This window comes from Ostrinia furnacalis, unplaced genomic scaffold (genome assembly GCF_004193835.3).
Source record: "Ostrinia furnacalis isolate ACB-3 unplaced genomic scaffold, ASM419383v2 OfSCF7437, whole genome shotgun sequence".
Lineage (NCBI taxonomy): Eukaryota > Metazoa > Arthropoda > Insecta > Lepidoptera > Crambidae > Ostrinia > Ostrinia furnacalis.
In genome coordinates, this window is record NW_021137676.1 from 346,080 (window position 1) to 369,571 (window position 23,492).

The 23,492-nt window shown below is 35.2% G+C and overlaps 1 protein-coding gene across 2 annotated transcripts in view; it reads right to left on the reverse strand.

Moving 5' to 3' along the window:
* The window catches only part of LOC114364477 (proton-coupled amino acid transporter-like protein CG1139), a 52,633-nt gene that overhangs the window by 24,283 nt on the left and 4,858 nt on the right, over positions 1–23,492 (reverse strand). The window contains exon 1 of one of the 2 annotated variants that reach the window (XM_028320649.1): positions 6,742–6,840. The exons of the other annotated variant lie outside the window; for it this stretch is intronic. The gene's annotated coding sequence lies outside the window, so the exon portion shown is untranslated. Of the gene's footprint in view, positions 1–6,741; positions 6,841–23,492 lie in introns of those variants that run through there. 2 annotated transcript variants of the gene reach the window in all.

Consider the following 23,492-nt stretch of genomic DNA (forward strand, 5'->3'; position numbering starts at 1 on the left):
GTAGCGCAGCGATCAGGAAATTAAATCTGCCACAAATGCCACTCTACAACCCCAAACCTTACTGTCAGGTGTTATCAAGACGCCAATCTTCTGGCGCCTTTCCAAGCTAAAGGAATTATACCAACTTATATTTGTGACCAGCATTTACTGCCACCCGAAACACGGAGATTGCAATAAATGCCACTTATTATGGTCGGAACGATATCTCATTACGAAATACGAGTAACTCTTACACGGCTATCAAGCCGTGAGAATACACTGAATCATGGATATTACGTGTTAAATGTAAGAAGGCACGTGTAAATAATAAACATGCCATTTTGTAATCGAGATCGGACCTCAATAAGCGCAATACCCGCTGTTGGACTTTTAAATTTATGACAGTCTTCCGATGATGTATTAAACCCTGCAGAGTACGGTTGATTACGACACGATGGAATGGAATTACATAAAAGTTTAAATGATTTATCGAGGCACAACTTCCCTGTATCAACTCATTTCACACAAATTTATAAGAGCAAGTAAAGTACTTTGATAACTTTAAAAAAAAGATATAACCGACTTCAAATGCATGAACACAAAAAAAACTAAAAATTAAAAAAAATTGATAATACCTATTCAACAAAAAAATAATCGTTCAAATTGGTTCATAAATCGGCGGAGATATTGCGTATAAAAAGTTCATCCCCAATTTTCCACCCTTGGGGGTGAAATGTTTTCTTCAAATTCGCATGAAACCACCCTTTTGATAATACCTATTCAACATAAAAATTATCGTTCAAATTGGAGATATTGCGTATAAAAAAGTTCATCCCCAATTTTCCACCCTTGAGGGTTGTGTTTTTTATTATTAAATTTAAATGGGACCACCCTTGAGGTATTACCTATACGCCGAAAAAAGATTTGTTCAAATCGGTTCATAATTGACGGAGTTATCGCGTAACAAACAGAAAAAAAAACATACGGGTCGAATTGAGAACCTCCTCCTTTTTTTGAAGTCGGTTGAAAACTAGTAAACCTTAACGAAGCTGTACGAGTGGATCCACCTTCAGCTTTTACTTTTATAAGAATCTTCTTCGTGGAAATCGAGAAAGAAACAAAAAACTATTTAAATAAGTACTTTTAAAGAGCAAAGTAGCCGCACTTTTCTCTTTGAGCTAAGCCCTTGATAGCAATTAGCATGCTTTAACAGATTTGTTTTTGTTTTTCAGTACTTTGCATTCCAAAAACATTTCCCAACAGTTTTTCTTTAGCTTTTTTCATTCATATTATTCTAAGATACTTTTCCCACTTTCAATGCAGCTGTCTAGACTGTTTTGGGACTAGTTTAAAACGTCGATCTTTTTTATTGGCATCATAAATTTGCGTCAAACACAATTGCAAACCATTGACGAACGATTGCCCCGAGTACCAACACGTATTGTTCTCCGAAGACAAATCGACTCATTGATTAATTTAGAGACACACGCACGTAACTGAATGGTGTAAATAGAAAAATTGAGACTATTATCCTTTCAAAGGCACGCCAATTTCATTCAATGTCAAATACTTTAGTTGTTTGTAATAAAATCACATGTTAATACGTATTTGCTTCATATTACCTACACGTCATAGGTATGCGTTTGATTTTGAACAAATGATTCATCATCATCATTTCACTGCTGAACATAGGCCTCCCCCAATGCTTTCCACGTTGATTGATTGGTAGCGGCCTGCGTCCAGCGCTTCCCTGGACCGCAATACCGTACCTGAAAACGCAGCGTGTGACGTCTAACTACAAGGTGGACCGACGACATCGTAACAAATGATTAATGTTAACTATTACTGATTTATCAAAATATTTTTGTAAAAATCAATACAAATTAGAACGTATTTTATCAGTTATAAATAAAAAGTTACACTTGAGAGAATTATAGTTCTGTACTTTTAGTGATAAGTCACTCTCATAGCACGTGACGTTGCACTTGATTATCCTTACAAAGGATCATTTAATTGTTTGCGCTATTTAAATAGATTGTAACTTTCACTGGATTATAAAGATTTTATTTTTAAGGCCAATTTACTTTGTTGCAAATTGCAAACATATTTTCATTGTCATTTCATCTTTTAATCCGTCGGATAAATAATTGTATGTACCTATAGCATATCTCGTGATCCGCAAGGAAGGTTGTCTATAATTAAGTTTATTAAAGCTGAGTTGCACCACCTAACTTTAACGGTAACTTTGACGATAACCGGTGCTTTTTGTATGGAGTTTGACAGATTTTTGACGTTTGTCAAAGTTAAAATAAGATGGTGCAACCCAGCCTAAGTCTTTCACGACCATATCCTGTATAGTGTAAAGTATAAACTTGTTTGTGTAAGCTACATATTGAGCTACACACTGACTTGGATATGAGAGGGGCGGTTTGTGGGTAGTTTGTAACTGAAGTGTGAGTAAATGTTTGCGAGCGGGATGCTACAGAACTTCAACTTCTCGAGGAGTGCTTTGGCTAATAGCATACTGTTGTGTTCATAATATAGTATATCTATACATCTATACATATAAATAAAAATGAATTGATGTTCGTTAGCACAGAATAAGTAATAGTATCGTTAGTCTGATTAAAACTCGAGAACGGCTGGGCTGATTTTGGTTTTAAAATGTTTTTCGTAGGGTTGGTCTAAACGGCGAAATATTGTTTTTCTGTGACAGACAAAATTCCACGCGGGCGAAGCCGCGGGCGGAAAGCTAGTTGGTAATAAAATTATTAAGGAAGTGCATGTACTGATTAATTTAGCGCTTTAGAATTTCTGTAAGCTTCACTATATTATAAACAAAGTCGCTTTCCTATCTGTCTCTCTCTATGTATGGTTAGATCTTTAAAACTACGCAACGGTTTTTGATGCGGTCTTTTTTGTAGATAGAGTATTCAAGACGAAGGTTTAAATTGTACCTGTACGAAGCAGGGGCGGGTCGCTAGTTTTATAAATAAATAAATCGGTTGTTGATCTTGTATAATCAAAAATTAGAAGATCAGTGACTATGACAGTCATACACTATGAATTTGATGAAGAGACTTGTGGCGTGTTCGCTATTGGGGCAATAATGTAACTGTAAAGACTTATTTAAAAAAATAAGCAATGAAAGAAGCCTAGACCATTTATCAGTCCAACTATCAGTCTAGTCTAAGTTATTGTATGTTGTTTTAAAGACGTTGTTAAAAAACCGTCCCGAAAAAAAATCCTTGACTAATATTCTGTCGGACTGTAAATGCAGACTAGGAAATTAATTGTGAAATATTTTGAAAATAATCTGCTGCAGAAATTTCCCTTTAAAATACGAGATTTTAACCCCTTGCTATATTATTCTTAAGGGCAAGTAATAAGTTGGCGAAAATATGTAATACCTATTCCTGCTTTTACTCCATCCTGGATTCTTTAATATCGGAAATTTTTTTTTCAAAGTCGATATTGAGAAAAGCGATTGCGTCAAAAGAACTTTGTTTTCCAAGTGGACTACTTATCAATAATCTTAATTGAGAGTCCTTTAATATAGCTTTGTGTTCACAAATAAAAATAACTTTTCTCAAAAGTAAATTTTAACTTTTGATTTGATTTCGCACGAAATGTACGGATGACGGCTCATGAAAATGATCACCGGCATTTCATGAAGTTGTCAGTGGGATTTTGCAGCAAAAATCAATGAAGGTGTTTGTTACCTACTGTATTGACTTATTGCTTATAAGATTTCATTTGTGATATAATACTTAATTTTGTCTATTTCGATCCCCTTTAATGTTAATACATAATTCTTATTAAAACCTTTTAACTATATAAATAAATAAATAAATAAATAAATAAATAAATAAATAAATCTTTGGACAATTTCACACAGCGCCAGCTAGCCCCAAAGTAAGCAACTTAATGCTTGTGTTATGGGTGCTAGCTTAACGGATATACTACTTATATACTTTTATTTTTTTAAATACATAAATATTATACATAGTCACACCCAGACCCGTGACAGAAATTAAAATTCATCATTTCAATTTCTGCCCGGCCGGGAATCGAACCCGGGACCTCTCGGCATAGTAGTCCGTTCTGAACCACTACACCAAACGGCCGACTTTTATATGTATAAACCTGCAATTTTTATGAAAAACTATGTTGTTTTTTTATTTATTTTTTACTTTAGAAACTGCATGTAAATCCCATAGTTACTTACGTTTTCATTTATATCTACCTTTATAGTGACATGGTAAAAACAATGTAAATAGAGGCTTAGAGCAGCCATAAACTTAGGTCGTAAAATGCGTGGATTTAAAAGATCTCTACATAAGGTCGACGTAACAAAAATAGTGAAAACGTGAATACTTCTACAAGGTGTATGAAAACCGAAGGCTAAAAATACATTTAGACTGATATAATGAGATTACTTTTGTTTAAATTTTCGTAAAACAAAAGAAGAAAGTTTCTTATCTTACATCGTTTTGCGGTGGATAAAAATAATGTACGCAGGCATCTAAGGCACATTGTTGTAGGCATAGAGCTCCTACAGTACTTTTCTAAGAGTTCCAGGTTTTTATGACTTTACTGGAAGTGTTTTCCCAGTGATTACAGGGAATAGTCTGTGCACAGACGACGTATCAGACTATACATGTTTGCTTGCTGCAAACTCGCTCTTAAACAACTGTATAACGTGCCGCAGTGTTTAATAACATTTTGCCAATTTGTCCTTTACACCCTGTATACATAATGCAGTAGAATTAAGTGCTCTAAGTACAGACATCGGATTAGTGGAGATTAAAGTATGTTATTTATACTAGCGACATTTAAATGTGCTCAATTTTATGAAACGGTAAATATTGTTGAGGTATTTGAGTTTTATGTGAAGCCAAGGCCGTTGAATATGTGTGGTTTAATTTTCAGGCTTTTAATTTATGAAAAGATAAGATAATTAGCAAGGTAGAGTAGTTAACTAGTTGCTAATTTGCTCCAATAGATATGTATTTTTACTGGTAATTCAACACAGTAAAATTCTTTTTCGTTTCAGCCAAATGACGTCCACTGCTGGACAAAGGCCTCCCCCAAGGTTTGCGAAATTCTTTTAAAAATATACAATGGTATCATGGCCGATAGATATTGACTCTAACAAAATGTGAAACGGATCTCTGAATGGAAAAATTAAATTTCAGTTGGAATTTTCCTAAGAGTTAAATTTTCAAATCTGCCGGCACGGCAGTGCCCCCACCAAGTCGAGCAAAAAAGCGGCACGGCCGTACCATCCTTTTCTCGAAGCAATTCAGGCCATTTTCGACCGCCTGTAACTTCGTTGTGGATAAAACTAGAAGGCTGAATTTTCATTAGCTATGCAGGCATTGTAAAGACACGGTATATTTAAAATTTCATTCAATTTGAACCAGTAGTTTAAGAATTATAACGGGTCAAAGTTACTTAATTTTGTCACTCACTGACTCACTGACTGACTGACTGACTCACCGATCATCAAAATTCTAAGGCACTTCTAGCAGACCTAGAAGCTTCAAATTTGGAATATAAGTAGTGTTTGGTGTATGAATCAAGGAAAAACTAAAATATTTGGGGGCACGGTAGTGCAACCGCCAAGTCGAGTAAAATTTTTCAATTTCGGTCCAGTTTTCTAGATACATAACTGCTGTCTACAAAATACAAAAAGAAATGAGATCCCATCAAAAACAATACTTGTCAAAAAAACCAAGTCTCGCAACTCAGTTGTTCTACGGTAAAAAGTTGTGAGATCCATGTAATACCAAGTCCAGGCCAGGAAATCTTTAACGTTTTACATAAATATATTGACTTGGCCATCGCATGAAAACACGTGTAAATAAAATTATTAAGTGCGATGGCCAAGTCAATAATTTATGTAAAACGTTAAAGATTTCCTGGCCTGGACTTGGTATTACATGGATCTCAAAACTTTTTACCGTAGAACAACTGAGTTGCGAGACTTGGTTTTTTTGACAAGTATTGTTTTTGATGGGATTCAATCTTACACGCACCTTATCATAACAATTAGAATTTATGACACTTCTTATCTAACACGTATTTTATTATTTCTTCTTTTGTTTGCTGAACACATTCATTGAAATATGAAGTGGACTATTGTCGTTGTGAATGGTTCGTCAAATAAGAATAAAGGTTTAGATATAAAATCATTTAGTATTTTATAACAAGTACTTAGGTATCGCATGATACGTTTTGAAAATGTATTCATGGTTCAAGTATGTATTAGTTGGGGAATTCTTTGATTTCTAAATGATATTCGAATTTTTAACAATTAATCTACGACCATGTTAACCTAATAACTCAATCATTATGCGCCCCAAACTTATATGATTAGGAATAGTTAGCGTATAAACATAATTATGACATATTTTATGCATAGCACGTATCATTATAAATTATAATGGTGGTCTCATTATATTAAACTTGCACTTAGAGGGATTTGAACCAGTCTCTTATATTAAAATTTCCTCTTTAGTCCGGTATGCAAACCACCATGCCACGTGTCCGTCAGTTTAATATACAGATCATTGTCTCTATTAAACATCGCCATTCCAATAATAATTAAAGCAAATCTTTTGTAACAGATTTGACAGTCCATTTGTTTCAAAAAACTTAATAGAATTCAGTCAGTTGAAATCTAGCTTATAATTCAGATAACAAATTAACTATATCAGTAGTTAAGTATGTCAAACTATGTTTAATTCAGGGACTTACACGAAAACAACAGTTTCTCGTTACAAACTAATACGTCGAAATCCACATAGGAAATTAATTAACAACACAAATTAATTACTACACGGTTAACTAGGCACACCACTCACTGTAGCACGTTAGTGTTATCTGTGAGATGCATCCGTTATCTGTTATCAGTAATCGACTCGTGCGCATCAGCAGTGATATTGGGATTCAACAAAGAGCGTCTGAGTGAACAAGATGCCTATATTTTTGGATCTGGCCGTCTCTATCGCTCAAGCGGAAAAGCAGGGAAAGCTGGATTTTAAAAAGAAATGTTAGATTAAAATAGCTTTTGTACTGTTACCAAGTGTTAGGGTAGTTCATATTTAATACATAATTAAAGCGATAGCTCATCGGGGTCGGTTTCGGACTGACCGATTCCAGATTCGAGAAACACTAGTTCAAACCTGTCGTGCACTGGAATATTGTGGTAAATCCACTCCTAACAAGCAATTAGAATCATGCCGGAGCGACGAAAATTGCACCTTGTAGATTACAAAGAATTGGTGTCCACTTTTGGGTCCAAAAGTAATTTAAAACAATTTCAGGCCCCTAAAAATAAGTTTCCCCTGATGTAAATTATTAATACTTTATTGATTTTCCTTTATTGTTCTGCACAGAAGCAATGTATTATCCCATAACAATAAGCCTTTCCTGTTCTTTCGACATCCTCTTTTTGCTTACGGTTGGAAACCGTTCGTTGTGAAATTTTGTACTCAAGATAAGCCGACAAGTTAATCTTTTCCTTAATTAAGGCCTGCGTTTAATCCTTAAACAAAAAACCTCTTATTTTTATTAAATAAAAATAAATAAAAAAGCTTACCGCATCAGCGTTATTATGTTCGAAATACTATTCTAAAATACACTATTTTCCACAGAATCCTTGATGTCACTGACTTAAATTCACGTTAAAAGTCACTCAATTTTATTTATGTCCGCTACAATGTTTTTCTTCACTCAAAACTATTATTTTCTATCTTCTACATCGACTCGTGCGCACCTCTTGGTTGCGGATCGCCGAGTAGCGAGCGCTCAATGAAATACTTTACAGGATGATGCCGAATACTTCGATCCGTATTCATATACCGAGACTGGGAATTTAGTTTTCCTTTTCTACCTATTTCCCCTGGACGCAGTGAATCAGAAATAGTCTTCACAACGTCATTGTGAGAAACCCACATTATTATTATTGAAATATTGAAGACAGTTAAATATTTCAAAGCACTTTAAATATTTCTGTGATGTGTCCATTTAAAATTATATGCCTATTTCGACTGGGTGAAATCACAGTATAAAATATATATTAGTTACTAATGTACTTTATCCAAAGTAGGTAAAACCTTATTAAACAGCACGACTAAATTGTATGTTCCATGAATAATAATAGTAGGTATGCTTTTATCTCTGTCTCTTGACGTATATTTCTAATCTAGTCATCATTTTGTAATTATAAGAATAGTGTAATTAAAGAAAAAAGAATGGAGGAATACTCGTATATCGGATTCCAACACTCGAACAATAAATGTGTATCTTTCCTAACATTTCGTTATCTCACATCATCGTAAACATCTGGAAAATTGCATTGCTGTTGTTAGTACGGGTCCGTTTTATTTGTTTGTTGTCTTTCTAAAACAAACACTTTAAGGAAAGTGGTAACCGAATCCGAGGGAAGTACCAAAACCAGTTGAAGTTAAATTGAAATTGCTTCAACACCTTAGTTATCGTAGTATCGGTCATGAATAGGGTTTCTGATTTCTCGACTTATTTTTTTTCTCGAGTTTCGAGAATTCTCGAGGCCAAAGTCTCGAGTTTTCTCGAGTTTCGAGTCTTTTAATGAAAACTGCTGAAATCGGTTGAAATTTAATAAAACACAGGTTTTTTTAAATCTAATATACCTACTTTTATGCACAACAATCAATATTAGAATTTAGTACCACTTATTTGGTAAGGAAAGAAACAAAAAATAAAATCTTCTTTCATAATTAATATTTACTAATAATCATAACAAAAGTCATAAAGTCTCGTGTACTTTAAGGATAAATAACAATAAAAATCTGAAGCTACAATTGAATCACTTGTTTTCTAAAGAACACAAGTCCAAATAGCAAAATTACGATAAACAGTTTTTTTTATGAACAAAAAAAACTTTTGAAGAAATTTTTAAATTTCTTACAGATAACGACTTGAATAAACTTTACGAGGAGGCACGAGTACCTAACCTAACGTCTGTTAGGTAAGGTAACTATCTAGTTAACAAGTTTTTCAGTCTTTTTATCAGGCAGAGTTAAAAATACATAATAATATATCATACTCGTTGGTGAACATTATTATTACTTAGTTTCGATTAAGATCATTACTTGCAAATCAAATCAGTTAAAAAAGGAAAGACTAGGCCAGTCTTAAAGCAACGTTGACCTATTAAATAATTAAAAACTTACTTTTGTCTAAGAAAATAGGCTTTCAAGAATATTAAAGCTTCAAAATCGAAACTCGAGAATTCTCGAGCTCCGGTAATTTTTTTCTCGTCTCGAATGAAGCCAAATTTCTCGAGTTTTCTCGAGTTCGAGAAAGCTCGAGCAGAAACCCTAGTCATGAACTAGATCTGTAAAACCTTGTCAAGTACCTTAGAGACATTGGAGAAAGCCCGGTGTACCTTATTTTAATGGCGGCTGTAATGGATGGCAATTCGACATAATACGAGTACGACATAGTAAGACCAATTTAATGTTGCCTTGGAAATGAATATAAAAAAACATTAAATATACCTATAATGTTTTATTTAAAATCGACAGCACATCAAAAATTATGATTACTACTACACTCAAATCTAAATATATAAAAGGAGAAACTGACTCACTGACATATCAACAAACGCACAGCCTAAACGGCTAAACGTAGGCACTTGAAATTTGGAAGGGACGTAGCTTAGGTACCGTAGAGGTGCACTAAGAAAGGAATTCCCGAAATTCCCACGGGAACGGGAATTAGCGGGAAAATCCTTTTGTATGAAAAATCTAAAACGCTTAAGTTACACGCTTGAAATTTGCCATGCAAGTACCTTAATAAACTTAAAGCTTAGTTACAACAGGATATTGCAAAATTCCCACGGGAACGGAAGTTAGTGGGAAAAAACATTTGTATGAAAAATCTAAACCGCGTAAGATAGATGAAGGGGGTAAAACGTGATCCACGCGTACGAAGTCGCGGGCGGCCGCTAGTTCTTCCTAAAGCTGGTTTGAGGGCATTGAGGGAGACGGACAGAGTCAATTTTTCAATTCTGTTTTGCAAAGTATGATCAAAGATATTGCAAAAAATCCTCAAAATGGCAGGTCGTTAATCTCAGAGCAAATTGATGGGAATGGATCAATAGAGTGCCTTCAAAATTTACGGACGGCAGCAAATCAAGCTAAACACAATACAGTTTTTATCTCGTAGTAATACAGGGTATTTTACAACGAAAATGTAGAGTCTGATGTGCTGGCGACTGTACACCTGTAGAAGGTATTGTGAGAGGTTTGTAACTATTATGAAGGAATTCTGTTATAGTTCAAAGCTACAAAACTAGTAGCCTAAGTACGTAATGATTTATGGAAGTGGTTGTGGAATAGTTAAACTGAGAATAATCTAGGTTGTTGGTAAGAGATTTAGTCTATGTATTATTGCACGAATTACAATAAACTGGTGTTTCTTAAAACATTGTCTATTACATCGGTAATTTATGCATGTTGTTGATGTTTCAACTAAAATAGAGACGGGACATTTTTTATATGAGCTACATAATGTACTCACGGCTTGATGTTTCGGCTGCTATGCTAGCAGTTGAGACCAGAGTTTCTCTATTTTGCTGATTTTTAGGGTTTAGTTTAGTATTTTCAGTCAATAAATAGTTGTTATGAATTTTGAACTTTGGGGCTTGACTGTAATTGGATTTAATTGAATCTGAAAATCATCCATTTACACGTTTAGCTGATAAATCTTAGTTAAGTTACTTAGAAGGTGAGGTAATTTCACTCGGTAGCTCATTCATTACATAGCCCGGAATTGAACTAAACATAATAAAAGTACCTAGTGATCTGTGTGTGTGTCATGTCTACTTCAGTAAACACGGTTAATTTATTTTCGACAAGAGCATACCTTATATATTTACCTAAAATTATTCACCGCGCTCTTAGCGAATTGGGAAGTCCAGTCCCTCGTGAGGCCTTGAAAGCCAAAGTAATTAAAATTGGAGCTGGGTAATGCCAGTATCGAAAACAATTGTAATTAAATAGAGATGTAGGCTCAAGCCTGTTGATCCACGTTTTATGAGCTGTCATTTAAATAATTTCTCGGAATATTGGGATTACCGGTCTATGACATACCTAATTACCTATAGTTAATGTTATTAGGTATGGCAAATTTTCGATTTGTAGGTAAGGATATGTGGATATGTGTCAGTAGGCCTAGTATCTTAGCAGTCGAAATATGTTTTGAAAGGAAATGTGATAGACATTTTATCAGTAGTAATTTTGTGTGCAAGTGTCTATTACCATAATATCTAATGGAATGAAATGAACTCAAATAACTGAAGGTTGAAATTTAAAAAAGGTTTCATGCAGTATAAGTGTTGTGCTCTCCCAATAATTCATCATCATCATCAAGTCTTGCAGTCTTAATATACCAAGGTCGACCAGAAGATTATGGTCCCCACGCTGTATGCTTGCTGGCCAACAAGGAACATAATTACTGGGAGCTGGCCAGACGGGTTGGGGAGGAATTCAATATCACAGTGCCACAGGGCGTTGTAATTACTAGCCGGCGTTAATTTCGGTCTAATGTCTTTATCCATCCATATTCTCCTATGTTCGTCAAGGATGATGTAGAATTGTAATCGTAAAATATTTTTTCAAATCACTACTTACAGCCTAGACCACTGACTTTTAGTTGGCCGATAGTTGGGCCCGATTTTAATTTGTATGAAGAATCGGCCGATACTAAATCGGTGTAATGTGCGCACTTTCATACATCTCCATACTGATTAACAGTCCGACCCTACTATCGGCCAACTAAAAGTCGGTGGTCTGCGCCTAGGCTTACACAAACAAACTAATCTTTCTTCTTTATAATATTAGCGTAGATTAAGTAACTAATTGGTGGCGTGCACATATGTATACATATACATACTTATACATGTTACCCCTAAAGCCGTTTCCTTTCAGAATAATCCATTCCTTCCTCGTTGTCTTATTTAAGTGCCTGCATGAGTGACAGTGACAGATTACGGTGTTCGGAGTAAACACTTAACCCTACAGTGCACGATTTTTCCAAATTGAACAAAAAAAAAATATATTACTTTTAAATGTTATCTATGTTTCGGGAAAAATAAAAAAAAAATCTATTTTCAATATTTTCGGAAATATTTTGAGTTTTTCAGTATGTACCAGATGTGTCCCAAAATGCATTAAGGGCGCCTAAAGTTTTATGTATGGTCTGACATACTGTCGGTGACAATGAAATAAAACAGCAAGTTTTATTATGATATATTTCAATTAAAAATTAAATTAACATTATAATAAAATGTTTTATGTATAATATAGTAAGTAACGACACCATAATATAATAGAAAATAGGAATTTAATGAGATCAGTAACCATTATGCAGTCTTTTTCCTCTTGAACGAAATTTTACGGTTTAATAACTATTGAATTATAAAATTTACATTTTGAAATGACAAAAGACAATTTTTACTTTTATTTAGGCACACTGTCACTTTTCATTTTTCACAAACTATGAAACATTTCAGCGAAATGATGTCCAGTACTAGACAAAAGCCTCCTCCGAGAATTTCCTTAACGACTGATCCCGCCCTGCCCGCATCCAGGTACTGACGTGACCTGCACCAGATCATCGGTCCACCTAGTGAGGGTCCTGCCCACACTACATCTTCCAGACCATGGACTGAAACGATTAAAGAATTCCCCTTACAACCTGGAAACGTACAACGTGTTCTCGTAGTTAACCATAACGGGGTGTTGTCGATGCCATCAGTCCTGCTGGCGTCTTTGGCTTTTGGCTTTTTTTCATCCTTTACTCCAGCATATCAGAAACGAATGACAATCATCATCATCATCATCATCATCATTTCAGCCACAGGACGTCCACTATTTAACATAAGCCTCCCCCAAAGATATCCACATCGCCCGGTTGGTAGCGGCCTGCATCCAGCGCTTTATTCCTGCTACCTTTATGAGGTCGTCGGTCCACCTTGTGGGTAGACGTCCCACGTTACGTTTACATGACCTCCACTCCAGAACTTCCATCCCTTCCCTGACCCATCGGCTGTCAGTTCTGCGTACTATGTCCTCTGCCCATTGCAACTTCAGCTCGCTAATCCGTCGGGCTATGTCAGCAGCTTTAGTTCATTTATTGATCTCTTCATTTCTGATTCGAAATATGCCCAATTTCAGTTTCTGTAACTCTTTTTGCGTGTCATCATCTGAAATCAATCAAGTAATATATTTACCCTTATTGCACAGTGACCCATATCAGGCACATACAAAGAACACCCAAAATATGCGTTGATAGTAAATGATATCAAAAAATACTTATTTAACAATAAACTAGAAACAACAACTTACCCCTTTTATATTTTTTCGAAAGAAAACATTGTAATTTTCACTTTTTTTCCCAAGAGTAAAACTTTACTAATAAACTTTTTCACAAACTGACCGACTTTTTCGACTGCAAAACAGTTTACTGAGTGCAGCGCTTCCGTGGCGACAAATGTGAGCTATTTTGTTATGTGCTATAGTGTGTAGTTAAGGTACTTTCTAATAGATGGCATTAAATAGCATCGTGTTACGAAATATAGGCAATAATTTGGTATGTACCATATGTGTCCCACTATGCGCTGTAGGGTTAAGCCAAACGTTTCATTACGAGACAAACGTTGAATCCAAACGCTTCATTACGAGACAACAGTCAGTTGTAGAGAGTATGAAATCTCAACTAAAATATTTTATTATGAAACGTTGCTAATATGGTTTGAACCGTGAAAAAGTTATCAGATCTAACCTTTATTAGCGACTAGCTTTTGCCCGCGGCTTCACCCGCGTGAAATTTAGTTTGTTACATATCGTCATAAATTATAGCCTATATGTTAATTTGGGTTATAAACAATAATACTGTAAGGTTTCATCAAAATCCGTTCAGTAGTTTTTGTGTGAAAGAGTAACAAACATCTACTCAAAATTTCGCATTTATAATATTAGTAGGATCGATGGATCTAACTCTTCTCGCCCTAACTTCACAAACTCTATAACCTTAGTCAAAATAAATGTGGCGTGGCCGTATCGTCACATTGTGTAAGGTGAAATAATTCAAATTCAAATTAAGTTTTATTGCATATTAAGTGTTTACAATTGGGTCTTAATTTAACTAAGATATAAGTTCTTGTAAGTTATTGTAACTAAGATATAACGCTGAATACAATACAACTGTTAAAAACATAAAGATCATAATTACGATACTCTATTTTACCTGATGCCGGCCGTTAGAGACGGTTGGAACTAACAATACATTAACGAAGGCCTATAGCAAAAAGTTATCGCAAAATCTGAACCAGTTTTTATTCGGTTCGCCGTTGATAGAATAATTAAATATAATTTAATGATTCCGAGTGGTTGCTATGTTGATATCGCTGAGAATATCAAAGTTGTTTAGATTGTTGTAGGTGGTGAGATAACTGGGTATTTTTTAGTTTTGTACTCAACAAAACTAAAATACCTAGTTATCTCACCTCACCTTTGAAATCGGTGTTTATTGTGTTGTTAGGTGTATTAATTATACGTAAATGATGCTCAAATAAATTAACCGTGATATTTTATGTACAAATGAGGATTAAGGCAGTATCATACTTTTTCATTAAATATGAATGAATATTGTATTAGCGTAGGTGCTCATAACACTAAAATTTATTACTTAAAACCGCAGCTCGATCTGCATATACACAGGCACAGGTTGATATTGCTTTTGCATGGTATTATGACTGTAATTGTCATATACGTTTCAATATTACAATCGCAAGGTAAATTACTAAACCGCAAACAGTCACATGTTTGCCTGTAATTTGTCTATTGCAACCGCACGTCAAATAATTGTAACACATTTAAGGAAAATGTAAATATTTGTTTAAATTATTAACGGAGGTTATTGGCATATACGTCATTCATTGTCGCGTGATTACAACATGAGTGTGTGTCATTATTTGAGAATGGTTTAAATTGTAGCGTGATTTTTGCATGCCATTGCCCCTTTTATTTAATTAACCATTGGCGTTGTGGTTGTTCAAAAGCTTCCATGATGCATAGTTATTTAAAAAAATCTGGCGTATGGAGTCGCTGGCTTGTATTACACTTGAAAATGTCAACGGGTTCATCCAGTGTCAGTAGCTCAGATGGAAGAGCAGTCCCGGCAAACGAAAGGTCGTGGGTTAGATTCTCACCTTAGGCAGTTCGATTTTTTTCAAGTTACGTTAAAAAAATACACGATGCACTTTGTGTCTATGAACAATCAATTTACAAGATTTACACGATTGAATTTTGTGGCTATGAACATTAATGGAAGAAATGAAAACGTAAACGGACTAATAAAATGTACGTGCTGGTGAAAACACTTCACTGGATGCTATAAATTGACTGGCAGAAAGTTAAGGATTTCATGTTATGAGCAAGCTATTATCTCGGCCATTATCCTGAAAATAATAAAATTTACTGATGTCTCCAATGTTGACCGAAGCGGAGGATCGCACTTCTTTAGGGGAGATTTATATCCAGCTGTAGATTGGCTGAACTAATGATTTGACTATGATTTTAAATAAACTTAGAGTGGAATTCTAAAGTAGTATGCAAAGATGCGCATGCAAACTATGAGTATATTATCATGACTTCTTCTTTTCGTATCGACAACAAACCTACACAGTGTCAGCCCAAAACTCCGCCACAAGAGTGACGTTGTCAGTAGCACTCATCAAATCCTAATACCATGACAATTAAAATCAGAAAACAATATGACAGTTCGTTATACTTATGATGTAGATACGTATAATGTCTTGCCAAGTCCAAACACTTCTGAATTACTTACTTTTATTTTGCATTGCATACATTTAAAAATAATGTAAAGAATAGAATGCCCATGTATTATTCTTCTCTTGATACATTGGGTTTAACTATTAACGTGTTAATACAAATTACTGAAAAATAACGTTAAAAGAAAATTATTAAGTTACATTTTAAATTAAGTGCTCATTTATAATACTGTTTTAGTTGACAATGTCTACTGCCGTTACGAATTTTCACAGCTGCTACAAATTACGTGCCTTCACTAAATATTATTCCTTCATATTGAGTTGTAACGTCTTTTAATTTTGGTAAATGGTGGTTATATCACGGGTATTATGTTCAATTCCAAAACATTATGTAATCAATATTACTAACTAACAATACAATTTATACTTTGCAAGCTGACATTGGAAACAGGAAACAGAGCCGCGTCACAATCGGGTGCAGAATTTCCCGAATATCGTCAATTTTCCGAGCATATTGATAGTGTTATTGATATACCTTCCTTTCGTTTCAACATACATACGTCTACTGCACAAAGGCCTTCCCTAAGGATTTCCACAACTTCCGGTAAGTACTGCATTTCTTTACATCCTGGGGTTTTTTGCAATGTTTACCAGTTTAAAGCTATCGAAAGTATCGACAAAACCTTATGCCAAACAGTTTTCTTTGTTTTTATTACATTTTTAATTCGATTTTTTAATAATTACAAACATCGTTTTTTATGGTTTCACGTGGATCTCGGCCTATTAGGTTAATATAAATTACTTAATTTCTACCAAGAGCCAAAATAATTGTTTATTAAAAGATCATCATCATGTCAAATGTCAATCTAAAGTGTAACAGTCGGCTAATAAATACATTGTGAATCGTACTTACACAGGTGTCTTGATCAACCTCGCTCGTGAATAAGTTCAATTGACGACACTCTTCAATGCCAGTGTTGCATCTGTTTGGTCTTCAAGGTGGGCAACATACGGGCTGTCGTACAAACGATATGCTAGACATTACTGCCAGTGCCGGCATTAAGACTACTTGTAGGCTAGTATCGGTCTTTGAAAAAGAATTTACTTATTACAAATTGTAATGCGACGTTACGGGTCTTAAATTCGCGACGGAAAATAAGTGTTTTGGTGCCCCCAAGACGTGATACCCTAAACTAAACAATTGCTTAATTTGCTTATGGGGTATTTCGGCACTGATTTCTGCACCTCACTAGTTGTAGTTGGTCCCTACAAGTTGACGAAAGCGACCGTACTTAGTCAAGGATTCGTCGCTATCTCAGATCNTCGCTATTCAATGCGGTTTTGAATCTGACAGATTATTTCATGAAGTGCTAGATCTGGGATCTTTAACAGTAGATCTCAACATAGTATTTCATTTAGTGCCATATCTACTATAAGGTTGTAGATGTAGCTATCGTGTTAATTTAGGCTTTTGCTTTTCCAAGTAGGGTAAGGTGGTGTAAGAGTGCGCGGGCGATAAGAGTGGGCATCGTACGTCACGTCGATCCTGGGAGGGGTATGCGGCTAGCTTTAGTTGTGTTTTGATCTGTTGGTGATAAAGGTTACGCTGCCGAAAAAAAAACGAAATTGGTTAAGAACAGGAGATACTACGTAAGTCGAAACTTTTTTACTCGTTTTGATCTAATTTTATTGCGATTGGCAAAGATTTCTGTTCGTAGACTTTCAGTTTAACATAATAATTATTTTTTTATGCAAATAGCTTCCCTACTTAGCTAACCGATTCATTAGAAAAACTTGCCCGAAAACTCAATAGATGGCGGCAGTGGTTCAATTTGTTTGAAAAGGGTCAAAAGTATAAGAGTGCGCACGGTGTGTGCGTATAAGATTGCGCGAGCACTCTTATACGACGTTTATTTACCGAAGTATTGTGGGTAATACAACATTTAATATTATATGCTTTTATTTTATTTTGTGTATTTACAGCATGTCTCGGAGAAAGAAAAAAAAAAAAAAAGAGAACTTCTTCGCGACAAAACAATACGAAGAATGAAGTTAAAAAAGAGTTCAGATACCATATAAAAACATGTATTTCGGATTAACAGCAAAGGAATTGCGTGGGCTAGCTTTTGAGTTTATGATATACCAAACAAGTTTAATGCAGAATCTAAATTAGCTGGAAAAGAATAGTTGATGTGTTTTTTGAAGAGACATCCTAATATATCATTGAGACAACCAACTGCTACAAACGTTGCTAGAGCTATGGGATTCAACCAGGCACAAGTCGAGAACCTATCACGGAAGATTGGATCGAGTGCTCAGTGTGCCGGCAATGGTGGCATGAAAACAGTACTGGCTACTTATGCATGCGACTTGTGCATTGAGAATTAATCCGCGCACTCTTATACGACTCAACGCGCACTCTTATACACCTGGGTGTATAAGAGTGCGCAATTTTGATTTTTTATATTTCTTCAGTTCCTACCTTAACTAATAAATATAAGCAATTTGTTCTTCTATAATTTGTTGACAGATAAATAGAGCTTATAAATAAATAATATTGATTTTTCTAAATGTGGTATTTTATTTTTTATGGGGTCTCAAAATTAATGTGCGCACTCTTACACCACCTTACCCTATGTAGTAGTATGTTTAATAGGCCATCTTTCTCCTTATTGAATTACCGATTACCTACATCAATGTACCCATAATAAAGTTAATCGTATTTTGCGTAATAATATGTTCCTTCCGATTCTGAGAATTTCCTCAGTAGGTATTAGTTACTATGCCTAAGCGATTTGGTATCCATGGAAAAAATTGAAAGACTTTGTAACATTAACAGATTAGAAATAATTAAAATTAACCTGTTATGTAGCCTTAATATTAATAGCCATAAAACTCGTTTGCCATAAAAAATACATAAATTGGCAACCGGTTGAATTGTTCGGTTTCTTCAATAGTTTTGTTCAATGGTATAAAGATAGGTGTTGGTGATATGAGCACTGACAACATCAGGTAATTTCCTTCGAGGTGGTTAAGGCCATGGGGTTCAATGGTAATACCACAGAATAATAATAAGTACTACGTACAGAATGTATGTTCAATGTCATTAACAATATGGTGTAATTTAGCCTGTCTCAAGAGTCAAGCACCATTTTGTTGACAAACGTCAGTGATCGGCACTGCGCCGAAGCTATAGGGCTGACTTCGGTAAAATGATGTGACGTGAGGTGCCAAACTGCGGAATATGGCGGAGGAAATACATGATTTATGATTTATCATGAATTATCATGAATAATATTAACTACTTATTTACCTCTCAGTGTCTTGAGGCAACTTAAAAAAGTACATTCTGTGTTTTTATTATTATTTAGGCTGTTAAATACTGCAGAGTATTTAGTACACCATTTGCTTTATTTTCTTCCATCATACACAAGAATACGTGTGCGTGAGTCAATGTTCGCTCGTAAATGTGAGGCCTTGTCGAATAGTATCCTGTAGGTGAGCCACCGTGCGTGTTTTGTTTTCGATGTAAACTCGCGGAGATGAACAGGCCTGGTTATACGCAGTGAACTGTAATAGGTACGTTCTGAATGCTAAATAACAAGTTTTTTCTTTTCCTTCATTCCAATTAGGCAAAGGCATAAACATCTTTAGAGTGTTTTGTATCTTCACAAAACTTTTTCGTTTTTCTTTCAGTGCTCCAGACTTTCATATTTTCTTCCAGCCATTAGTCTTTTCAAAAATGAAAAGAAGGAAAATGTCGTCTAACAACATCTAATTAAGTCTCAAAATAATAAATTACTCTAAACATTGGTTTCAGATATTGTCTCGGAGATTGAGGTCGATGACCGAACACGTTTTGTAAAGTATTAAAGTTTCGCATTTGCATTTTGTAGTCTCGACTCTCGAGTCCCTCTCTTAACGAAGTTATTCGCCCGCTCTGTTGGCGAATTCTTAAACTGTAACCTTTTAAGTTGGAATGTTAGTAGTACCTTTAGGTTACATTCCAACCTTTTGAGATACTTCCACCTCAGGTAAAGTTATAAAATGTAAGCCAAATATTCTCTTGTCTACTTCTACTTCTACTAGTACTAAGTAGTACTATAAAGAGGAAAGATTTAATTTTAGGTATTGAATAGACTTCGAAACTTTAGCACCGAGTTGGAAAATTATTTCACTTTTAGAATCCTACATTATTTATGATGAACATAAGAGGTACGAAGATCGCCGGGTCAGCTATAAGGTAAAATGTTCGTTATTACAACCATTATGTGATATATCTTATTAAACATCCGTATTATGGCATTTATCCTTAAGGCTGTCCCCAATGACATCGGAAGACGATCATACATATTCAGGTTGGAGGTTTGGTATTGACCTTTTATTGTAAGGTCATGACACATGACCAAAGATGGCTGAACTTAATTTTTGGGACCGAATGCTTGTTCCTGTCATCTGTTATTTCTTGTGAGGAGTAGAGTCCCTTGTCAGCCTTGTGTTGGATGTCATGGCTTATCCCGGTTTATCTAGCTAAATACTGCGATGTCTTATAATAGTATTTTTAAAAGCGTTTTTGCAACTAAGTCTGGTGTAATGTAATATACGTACGCGACCAGTTCAGGCCAGCGCCGAAATATTTTTTTTGGTTGGTACAAGGGGTCGTTCACTTTATCTTCAAAGGCATAATAAAACATCTTACGAAGTATTCGACTGCATAAAATAAAAACAAATTGCCTCAAGGTGCATTATAGGTACCTCGTTGGTTCACTAATAATATACCAAGAATAAAAAATAAAACTTGTGTCAATAATTCCATATCCACGAATTCTTGTACTATAGACCTAAACTTGATATACCTACATAGAAATGTTCTACAAAGCACAAATAATGTAACAAACAAGTGTAACGAACATGCGACGTCTTTGTTATTCGAAACAATAATAACAAGGGTGCTGGGTGCACTTCGAAGTAATGTGAAACTTAAGACGGTGTTTAGTTTATTTATCAACCTAAGCCAATACAGCCAGTTCATCAGCCTCTTATGAAAAGATCCGGATAGACTCATTTTGTAGGTTAATATTACACTCGGCGTCAAATAAATCGCACCTCTGCGACAAACACTTTCAAGCGTCTACCACCAATATTGGTATCATTTGAAAGCCTACTTCTAAGCTTTATTTAATTAAAGGAAAGGTTGGTACCCCAAAAATGTGTCTTTAGAAGGATCCAGTGACTCTTCTTAAAGCGACAGGTATGGTTATAAAACAGTTAAATTGGGATTAATTACTATCCATCTATTAAAGAGGACACGTGAGATAATTATTTGGTTTTATGACCACAAAAATTGGTCTAGATAGTCCCAGAGGTAAAGCACAACATTCTCTTTTTTCAAGTCACATAGAATTAAAATGTGTTTTTGTTTAAGTTTATTTTTTGGGCTTTCTAATGGTACCGATATTGATGGTGAACCATGTTTGGGTTAGAAGAAAATCTTGAAGTAATTGTCGCGGGAGGTGCGATTTATTTGACGCCGAGTGTAGTTCCTTATTGAAATATTGGTCTCTCAATTTCGCGTGGATTTCGACCGCCTGTGGGCTTTGGTTGGTATCAGCTTGGATATTGTTAGAGGTCGACGACTGATCCGGTCTTTAACAAGTTTTTTCAGGGTGTAAAGGAAAAATGATAAAAACAGGGAGGTCAGATTACGGTCCCTAATATTGTTTGTTATTTGTCCTGGAAAAGGACAACCAAACGTTTTTATCCATTTCTATTAGACCCTATGCAGGTAGGTACTGTTTATGTTCATAGAATTTCATGCGAATTTCCGTACATTATTTCTTCCGTATATTATTCCTGAGCGACATAATAATATTTCACTAAGGAATAGTATAAAGCTTTTTACTGATAAACTAATTCTAGTTCCGGAGATCTTTCAAAGAAACTTACAAACTCTTTGTAAGAGTTGTGTAGATTTCTTTAGTTGATAAATAATGTAAAATAGTTTGCGCATCTATCTCTACGTATCGTCCAGATCAACGTTAAAGTCTGATTATACTACAGACAACCATATGTCAACGGACTATAAGACTTAATTTGCATTGCACTGTGTTGCCATCTTATCGTACACGCAGCCTAACTACGGTTTTTCCGCCGAGAATGCGCGAGCGCCGTGAGCCTTGTACCATATCCGGAGGTCGCTGCATTTAGGCGTGACCGGGATATTTAATTATTGCCTATTACGAAAACAAATATCGTCATTTTGAGATGTTTTAATCGTTTTCTGAATGTTAATTTTCCCAAATAAATGTGACGGTACAACTCCGTGTTCCGTTTAAAAGAGACTAGCAAATATTGCAGCTTTTGGGGCTTTTTAAAAGAACAAGCTTCTGGCATGTTAGATGTCGTCTTAACGTAATTAAATCTCGTTTTAAGGTCGTGATTCCTTTGTTTCTTATCTCTTGTTTCTGTTTGTTTTGGAATAAAAATCGCGAGAATTTAATCAAATCATAATTATATACTAGGCATACAAACGTAGTAACTAGGTACAGCGTCACGTAACGACGGCGTGACGTTTCCATAGACAATGTTGACGTCTGACATAAGATTACGGCGTTTATTTGTGTAGTGTTCTTGAGCCGCAATATCACGCCATTTTACACAGATAGAAACTTATCTTACTCTAACGAGATTTGAGGTTTATTTATAACTAGCGGCCGCCCGCGACTTCGTACGCGTGGATCCCATTTTACCCCCTTAGGGGATGAATTTTGCAAAATCCCGTGCTAGTGAGCACCTACGTTCTAAAAGGAACCCCCATGCAAAATTTGAGACTCCTATCACTTGTAGTTTTTGAGATTTCGTTATGAGTGAGTGAGTCAGTGATCTTTCGCTTTTATAGATGTAGATAAATAAATAGATAAGGAGACCACTGTATACGAGTACGGCAATATTAGTGTAGTTACGTACAGGAGTAATTTTCACATGATGATTTTCCAAATTACGATGATGAAGAAACAAAAGAAAATCAACCATACTTAAGTCATCATACTTCACAATAGTCAGTTAAGTCTTCCAATACTTGGAATCATTATTCGTAAGACAATGTGTGGTTTATGTCGTGATCATAGATTTTCATCACAGATCTATATCACTGAACGTGTAAAGACATTATTTTGAATTAGTTAGGATTTTCCTTATACAAATAATGAGGGTATTTTGTTTGTTTTGATTGTATAAAACAAAAAGATAGGTTTTTAATGTACAGTCGCAGTCACAGTATATTGGAAAATTGCGATAATTTAAAAGACTTAAGATGGATAAAAGCGTTAAGATATGTCCAATTTTAGGCTTCGTTTCAATGGCCCTGGAGGACACCGTCACAGGTTTTAGTGGGTAGGCCCCGCCCTCCCGGCGGTAAAAGTCCCACATAACGCACGGACTGTCTCTATCGGCCAGTATGCGCAAAACATTTCCCGACGCAAAAGAGGATATGTCGATGTCCTTACTTAGGTAATATGACCTTTATGTAGGACAATCAAAATAACTAACGTGTTTGATTTCTATCATACTCGACACCAAAAAATAATTGACATTATTTTAATGGATTCTTTTTTGGAAATGTTTTTATTTGCATAAGAGTGACCTCAAGGCTATCGAAATTATTTAA